This window comes from Lipophrys pholis (genome assembly GCF_963383615.2).
Source record: "Lipophrys pholis genome assembly, chromosome: 23".
In the NCBI taxonomy this organism is placed as follows: Eukaryota; Metazoa; Chordata; class Actinopteri; order Blenniiformes; family Blenniidae; genus Lipophrys; species Lipophrys pholis.
Window position 1 is genome coordinate 8,309,219 of NC_137645.1, and position 8,374 is coordinate 8,317,592.

Below are 8,374 nucleotides of genomic sequence, written 5' to 3' on the forward strand. Positions count from 1 at the left end.
ATGCCTGACGGGTGGAAAGGTTTTTTTTGTTGTTGTTTTTTTTTACCCCCACATTGCTTATTTTCGTGTGAATTTAGAGTCACTCATCGTGACAGATAAAGTATATTGAGCGTGTTGCGTTTCTCCCCTCTGTTTTCGAGCTACTGTACCCTCGACCAAGGCCACAGCGTTTTCCATGCAGAAAGGAATTCCAGCTCTGCAGTCAGATCCCGACAAAGGACGCAAAGAAGTCGTTTTTAAATGGACTTTTTTTCACATTGCGATTCGCCTTGAACTCAGCAGCACTCTTTTTGGTCGACGTTTGATCGTCTTAAAGACGTCCGTTGCACGACTTGAGGTTTCACGATGATATTCTTTGCTTTGTTTTGCTCCAACACAAACGATCTACGCTCGATATGTCGCACGCGATAGCGCCGAGACGTTTCGAGGGTTTGAGTCGGATCGGTGATCTCCGTCCCGCTGAGCGGCCCTGACAGGTTTCCTCAGCTCAGCAATCGTTGGGATTGCAGCTTTTTCATATGAAGGGCTTGTCGTGTTCGAAAAAGAAGGATTTTCAGTTAAACGACGTAGCATGAGTCTTTTCCTTTCTCCCTATTCACCGGCAAAAAGTTACCGACTTTCAGCCACCGGCTCACATAACATGTTCACGTTACCGTGAAAAAAGATTTGCGTTTTCACTTGTGAACATTGTCCTGAAAACGGGGGCTAAATTAACCTTAAAAAAAATAAGAAGGCAACTATGTACTTTCTATTATAGGTCACCCCTCAATATAAGTTGCATCCGTCATGGATGGATGGATGGATGGATGGATGGATGGATGGATGGATGGATGGATGGATGGATGGATGGATGGATGGATGGATGGATTGTGGACGGATGTATGGATGTATGGATGGCTGGATGGATGGATGGATGGTTTTGTCAATGAATTGGTGGATGGATGGATGGATGGATGGATGGATGGATGGATGGATGGATGGATGGATGGATGGATGGATGGATGGATGGATGGATGGATGGATTGGTCAATGGAAGATGGATGGATGGATGGATGGATGGATTGGTCAATGGAAGATGGATGGATGGATGGATGGATGGATGGATGGTTTTGTCAATGAATTAGTGGATGGATGGATGGATGGATGGATGGATGGATTGGTCAATGGATGGATGGATGGATAGATGGATGGATTGGTCAATGGAAGATGGATGGATGGATGGATGGGTCATTGAATTAGTGGATGGGTGGATGGATGGATGGATGGATGGGTCATTGAATTAGTGGATGGATGGATGGATGGATGGATGGATGGTTTTGTCAATGAATTGGATGGATGGATGGATGGATGGATGGATGGATGGATGGATGGATGGATGGATGGATGGATGGATGGATGGATGGGTGGGTGGGTGGGTGGGTGGGTGGATGGATGGGTCATTGAATTAGTGGATGGGTGGATGGATGGATGGATGGATGGATGGATGGATAATTACAGCATGAAATACTGAGCATGACCATTATATACTTCTTCTACATTAAATCAGGAACCGTAGAGGTTATATCCGTATATTTAAAAATTTTTTATTTCCTCCAAAGAAGAAAATCTGCTTTGTTCGATTGCATTATTCCTCCACCGTTCACGCGTTTCATTATCTCCGCCCGCGCTCACACGGTCATATATCAACCTTTGTGTACTATTACAAGCCTGCCGTGCCGTCCGGAGCCGTTACTCACGGTGACAGTGAAGAAGCGAGTGCCAATAATCCCAACAGTGAATACATGTCGGAGGCAGTTTATGGCGCGCTCCGCCTGATACCGCCGGATTCGAAACGCATAAACGACGGATGCACGGGTGACGCTCCCAAAAAAAGGGAGGAACGTGTTCAATTCTCACGTCCCTTTTGACCGAGCACAATCGTATGAAATCTTTGAAATGTTTGCGTAATCGCCCAGACGGATGGCCTCTCTCTCTTTTTCATGGTCAATTTTCTCTAATCTCCATCCTCAGGACAGCAAATTGCCCCTCTATCCCGACATCCCACTGCTGAGTCTCTCTTTTCGGATGAGCTGGACTGCGCTCGAACTGTCACTTTTGCTTTACGGTGTCGCTCTGCGGCCGGGATTCAAACCCCAAGCCTGCGATCGCTGATAAATGCGTATAATTAGACTGAGTAAAAGTCCTGCGGTCTTCCCATCGATCTCTTTGCTCATTTAGGGGAATTAAGGCTTCGGCAAATTCCTGAGCGCAGCAGACGGGACGAGGGGATTGAATGGAGGAGCTCCCATTATTCAAGGGGGGGGGGGGGGGGGGGGCAGAAGTGGCGTTTCCTTCTGTCGGAATTCTCCTGATTGACAAGCAACGGGTAATCTAATGATTATTAAAGTGTTTTTTGTTTTTTTCATCTGTCGTACGATCTGAACACAGTGTTCACCTTGAGATGTCCCCCCCTCGGCACACCGTTATGTGTCGACCACGAGGGGGTCTTTAACCTACATAGGTAGCTACATTAGCGGGGCTAAGCGTGTGCCCAAAAGAAAAAAAAATCCTTTCTGGAAAACAGCCAAGTCAGCAGCGGGATGGGAGCTATGATGTTCGGACAAGGGTGTGTGTGTGTGTGTGTGTGGGGGGGGGGGGGGGGGCTGCTCCCCTCGGGCTGGTTCCTGAGCTTGTTCTGAATGAAAATAGCCACAGTATGGCAGACAATGGGGACAACGTCATGCGATGACCAGAAGGAGAGCAATGCGGGAGCTTTCAGGAGATGGTGTCCATACCCAGTGTCGTGAAGACGCTATGGAAGGGATTCTGTTTCTGTTCTGCCCGAACCACGACGTCAACCAGTCAGTCGTCTCTCCTTCATGTCTCATTGTTGGGCTTTCTCAGCAAAAGTGTCTCCAGATGACTGGGTCGTATTTGGCACTGTAGAAATCTCCAGACTGCCACCAACCGTAGCCCACCTTTCGTCAAGTCAGAAAGGAAAAACCCCCAACAAGATCCACCGCGAAGGCGAAAGCCGCATGGATGGCGGTGATGATTTAAAGGGACGGAGCAGAGAGCCTGGGGTCGATTCCAATTTGGCCTCGGACTGCAGCTGATTGCGACGATAACGGCGCTGTTGAGTTGCATTAGGCTACTGTCGTCTGCCCGCTACCTGATTGCGGCTTATCGGGGGAAGGTTTACGTCGCTGATTACCTCCTGCTGAACTCCAATCGGCTCTCCTCGACCCGGACCACGAGACAAAAGGCCGCTCGGATTCGCCAAATCTGTAACTTGTTTGGCAAATAAAAACTAAGTCCTAAAATTGATCAGTCGGTTCCACAGAGAGAGCATATACTCTTCTCTGTCAATAGCTTCATCATCACCCCCCACCCCCCCCGACCACCCCACTCCCTCGGGGTTGGAAGAAAGGTTGGACATGCTTGGTGCGAGAGCGTTGGGGGGATGGGAGGCAGACGTCGCTGGATAACTGAGTTTCCCCTTGGCAGCAGGCCCCGGAAGTGTCACCGCTCATAGACCTCCGGCCTAAACGCGTCCCGGGTGCTTCCCTTGTCCCTCGCACGGGATTCGCTAAAGACGAACCTGTCACCTGTCAGTTTTTCTTTTTTTTTTTTCTTCTTCTTCTTTTTTGATTTTTCTGTAAGATCTTATGATTAAAAAGAAATCCTTGTATCTCTTGTAGGACGGTTGGTTAAAGTACTCTACCGTTTGGAGACCATTGAGAATCACTGATCAAAGCACCTTGACTTAATAGACTGGATCATTGATCACGGGGCAGACGGGTCACCTCCGTCTGTGCAGGGCTTTCTCCCGGATTACATGTGATGAAGGGGGTGGGGGGATGGGGTGGGGGTGGGGGGGGCTTCTGGAAACAAGCAGGTGTCGTCATTATTATGTAATATGATGTATTATGTATGGGCATCCCGCGTGTGGATGGTTCACGATTGTGTTTGAGAGCTTTATGCAAAACTGAAGAGTGACTCCATCCAACGTTTTCGAACGAAATTGCAAAACTTCCGTTCCGTCTTTGGGGTCCGTTTTCACGACAGTGGTGGTCGGCGACCAACGGGTTGAGTATATATATATGATGAAAATGTCAAACAATCGAAGTGTAAAATATTGACAATCTCAACATAAAAGCCCATTTGAATGGTGCAGAAGACAGTGAAATATCCAGAAAAGTGTTGCATTATGGGTGTTTATTTGAGACTAGCGAGCATTCATGGCAGCGTTACGACATCTCAGCTTGGGTCTCAGTGTTGTGTCGTGTCACTACTCTTAACAAATTTGTTTAAAAAAAAAAAAAAAAAAAAGAAAAATCTTACAAATTGTTACCAATGGCACTTTGGCTGGATTGGCGCCACCTGGTGGCTGGTTTTGGCCCCGGAGCCTTATGTGAATGAATATGACCACTCTCCCGTCCACGGTGATTATTTTTGATGAGTGAACTGTAGAAAAACATTTTTTATTGATTTACTGAATGTCCAATATTGACTTTATTACATTAATAATAGCTTTAATCTTTACATTATCGGTTGCTACAAGGTATGAAATGTATGAAATGTGCCTTTTTCAACGTTTTGGCAATTTTAAAATTCCTTTTTTCTATTTTATAATCCCCCAAACGTCTCGTTACTGAATAGTTAGACACATGAAAGTTGTCGCACGGGTCAGATCAACTTCCAAAAAGTTAAAAATAAGCATTTATATACGATGTTGTGAACTTGAGTTTATCACTTGTTTTTTTCCAACAAGCCCCGCCCCCCTCTTAGTTACTGTTGCTAACTCGGACAAGCCGTCGCTTCTCAACCCAGTTGGAAGTTCAATGCTATCGGCTCGTTTGGAGGCGGGGCTTTCGCCGGAGGTCCATCCACCAGATAGTCTGGACGACGAATCTCGTCAAAACAATGCGATCTAATCCAAACAAGTCTCCGGCGCCCCTTCGTAACGATCTTTTGTTTTGAGAAGCATTTATCTGGAATTAGATTTCCTCGGGTTATGTTTGCACATGATGAAAAATTCACACAACCTTGCTCGGGGGGAAGACGTTCAGGTGGGGCTTCATGGAGAATTACAATTAAAAAAAAACTAAAGTAATGATGTGTTTAGATCGCTGGACAAATCCAAATGTAAATAGCTTACGAGGGAACGCAATCAAAATCCCTTGACTTCCCCATGAAAAAGAATTTAAAAAAAAATCCCATCATCTTGCAGATGACAGGAAAAGTTTTTAGTTTTTTTCCTCTTTTTTTTTGGCAGCCGGCACTTTTTTCACAGGGTTTTTCCAGGCAAACGGAGAGTCGGCGTGACAGGCCAGTCAATAGAAGTCAGCAGTGATTATGCAAGATGCTTATGCCTAATGAGAAAAGGTCAGCGCGTTGCCAAAGAGAGTGGGACACATGCCCAGTCTCACACTGCGATGTACAGTACACGGTGTTGTCCAGAACGGCGCCGCGGATACGTCGCCCTCATCTCTCGGGGAAGGTGGAATTTGCAACGACTTGTGAAAATACATTGCCGCTCACCATTAAGTGGACAGTGTGTGATATCTGCAGTGTTACATAAAGTCGGTGCGCGCCAAAGTGGGGAGAGTTAAAAAACGCCCAGGATGAATGTCACGTTTTGGGTGACTCAGTGTCAGGACCTCATGCGCATACTTTTAAAAAAACTAAAAACGGCATGCATACAGTGTGTTGATGCTTCGACATTGAACCCACAAAAGTCGGGATGCACCGATACACTTTCTTCGAAGTACGAGCACCAACCTTTAGCTACTTGCCGATACCGAGTAACGATACCAGCAATTACCTTTTGCAACTTCCTGATATCAGGTACCGATACTGGTACTAACCTTTAGCTACTTGCCTCGACCAATCATCGATACTTGTACTAACTTTAGCGACTTGCCTCGACCAATCATCGATACTTGTACTAACCTTTACCTACTTGCCTCTACCAATTATCGATACTTTTACTAACCTTTACCTACTTACCTCTACCAAGTACCAATTCGAGTACTAACCTTTAGTTACCTGCCGATACCAAGTATTTACATATGTAATAACCTTAAGGCTCTTGCCGATATTGAGTACCGGTACGAATACTAACCTTTAGCTACTTGTGGACACCGAGTAATGATACGAGTACCAACCTTTTCCTACTTTCCAATATCGAGTACTGATACAAGTACTCCCAATTAGCTACTTGCTGATGCCAAATACCGATATGAGTACTAACCTTTAGCTACATGTCGTTACTAAGTACCGATGCGAGTACTAACCTTTAGCTACTTGCCGATACAGAGTACCGATACAAGTACTGACCTTTAGCTACTTGCCGATACAGAGTACCGATACAAGTACTAACCTTTAGCTAAATGCTGATATTTAGTATCTGCAACCAGTTAAAGGCTAATACTCGTATTAACCTTTAGCTGGTTGCCGATACTATGTACTAATACAAGTACTAACCTTACTACTACTTGCTGAGCGGTCTAACTCTGCTGGTCTACGCGTCTCTGGTGATTAAGTTGCCTGTGTTGCAGGAACTCTATCACCTCCTCTTGGTATGTTGCAGGAACAGAATTTCCAGTCCGTCTTACGTTTGTCTTTCTCCCTAATATCACCGATTCTCCAAACCGCGGACGTCACTCGTCCCCTCGTCTTCCTGCTGTTGACTTTGTTGACGTCACATGACGCTCGCCGGGTTGCATCTGGGATCTGTTTGCGAGTACGCCGAGCCGTATCGGCGCCGATAGCTATGATGGTTCCGATGAGCTTGACAGATGTGGGGTTCCGTGGCCATTGCCATCGACTTTTAACCCTTCACGCAGAGCATATTGCATCTGTACTGCGAATGCATTGGCTGCACCGGTATCGCCTGTGCATTTCCATATGGTCGAGCAATTTGTGTTACCCCCCCCCCCACCCCACCCCCCCCATCCCCCCACCCCCACCCACCAGTCTGAGCTGGCTTCGGTTGACACGGCGCACCACACTTTTATCTCCCTCGCTCATTGCTTTGATATGGTGTGTGTGTGTGTGTGTGTGTGTGTGTGTGTGTGTGTGTATGTGTGTGTGTGTGTGTGTGTGTGTGTGTGTGTGTGTGTGTGTGTGTGTGTGTGTGTGTGTGTGTGTGTGTGTGTGTGCGCGCCGAGGTGGGAGGGGCTGCCGGTGGGGGTGGTGGGGGAGGTGGGGGTGTAGCAGAGAAAAGCGTTCTGCAGTGAGAATGTGCCCCCACTGAAGCGTAGAGAGACTGCAGCAAGAGTGAACGAGCCTGTGCACCACCTGCAGTCAACTGTGCGCGCGTGTACGTGCATGTGTGTGTGTGTGTGTGTGTGTGAGAGAGAGAGAGAGAGAGAGAGAGAGAGAGAAAGAGAGAGAGAGGGAAATAATCACCCAAGACACAATGATTCAACACCCTTCCCTCATCCTCCATCCTTTTTTTCTCCTCCCTCTTGCGCTTCCGTCGACCCAATTCTCCACAATCATCACCGTCTCTCCTCTTTCTCGCAACTTGCTGCTCTCCTTTTTTTTCCCTCCTTCCCCTCCTTCCTCCTCCTCCTCCTCCTGCCTCCCATCCATCCATCCATCCATCCATCCATTTTGACCCCCCCCACCCCCCCTCCACACACACACACACACCTTCACTCCTGCAGCCACTACTTGATGCGCACTTTCCAAATACGCTCAATCCAATTCCCATCCTTCTTTCTTTCTTTTTTTTTTTCTCCCGGTCTGCTCCGAGTCCCCCCCCCCCTCGACTCTTTTGCTCCCCTCCTCCCACTCTGACTAAGTGCTGCAGCATCGGTGCATGTGTGTGTGTGTGTATGTGTGTGAGAAAGAGAGAGAGAGAGCGAGAGAGAGAGAGAGAGAGAGAGAGAGATGGACAAGTGTGCGTAAGCGGGAGTGTGTGAGTACGAAGCGCCGGGGATCCTGAGCCTGGAGGGGGAGCCGTGCGACGAGAGGAAGTGGGGGGGGGGAATCTTCTGCGTGTGGATGTATGAAGCCAGGACGCCGTTTTGTTCTTCTTCTTCTTCTTCTTCTTCTCCTTTTTTTCAACCTCTCTCGTAGAGACATGTGCAAGCGGGTAGCGGTGTCGTCGATCGGCGGCGGGTCTCTCGGCGTTATGCAGCCGACGGAGCTCATCACACTTTGAGGACTGACTCATCCAGACCCGGATGGATGGGAAGACAGGGAGGCAGGTTCTAGGCTCTGGGTCCCTCTAGACCATCTCGGGGTCTAGTCCATTTGTGGGACGCCAGCAGCACCCCCTCCCCCCCCCACCCCCCCTCCAGTTCCCAGCCACAAATTGGAATTGCAGACACAGAGCCAGACAGGTACTCCTTCCAAAAAAAAAAAAAAAAGAAAATCTCTC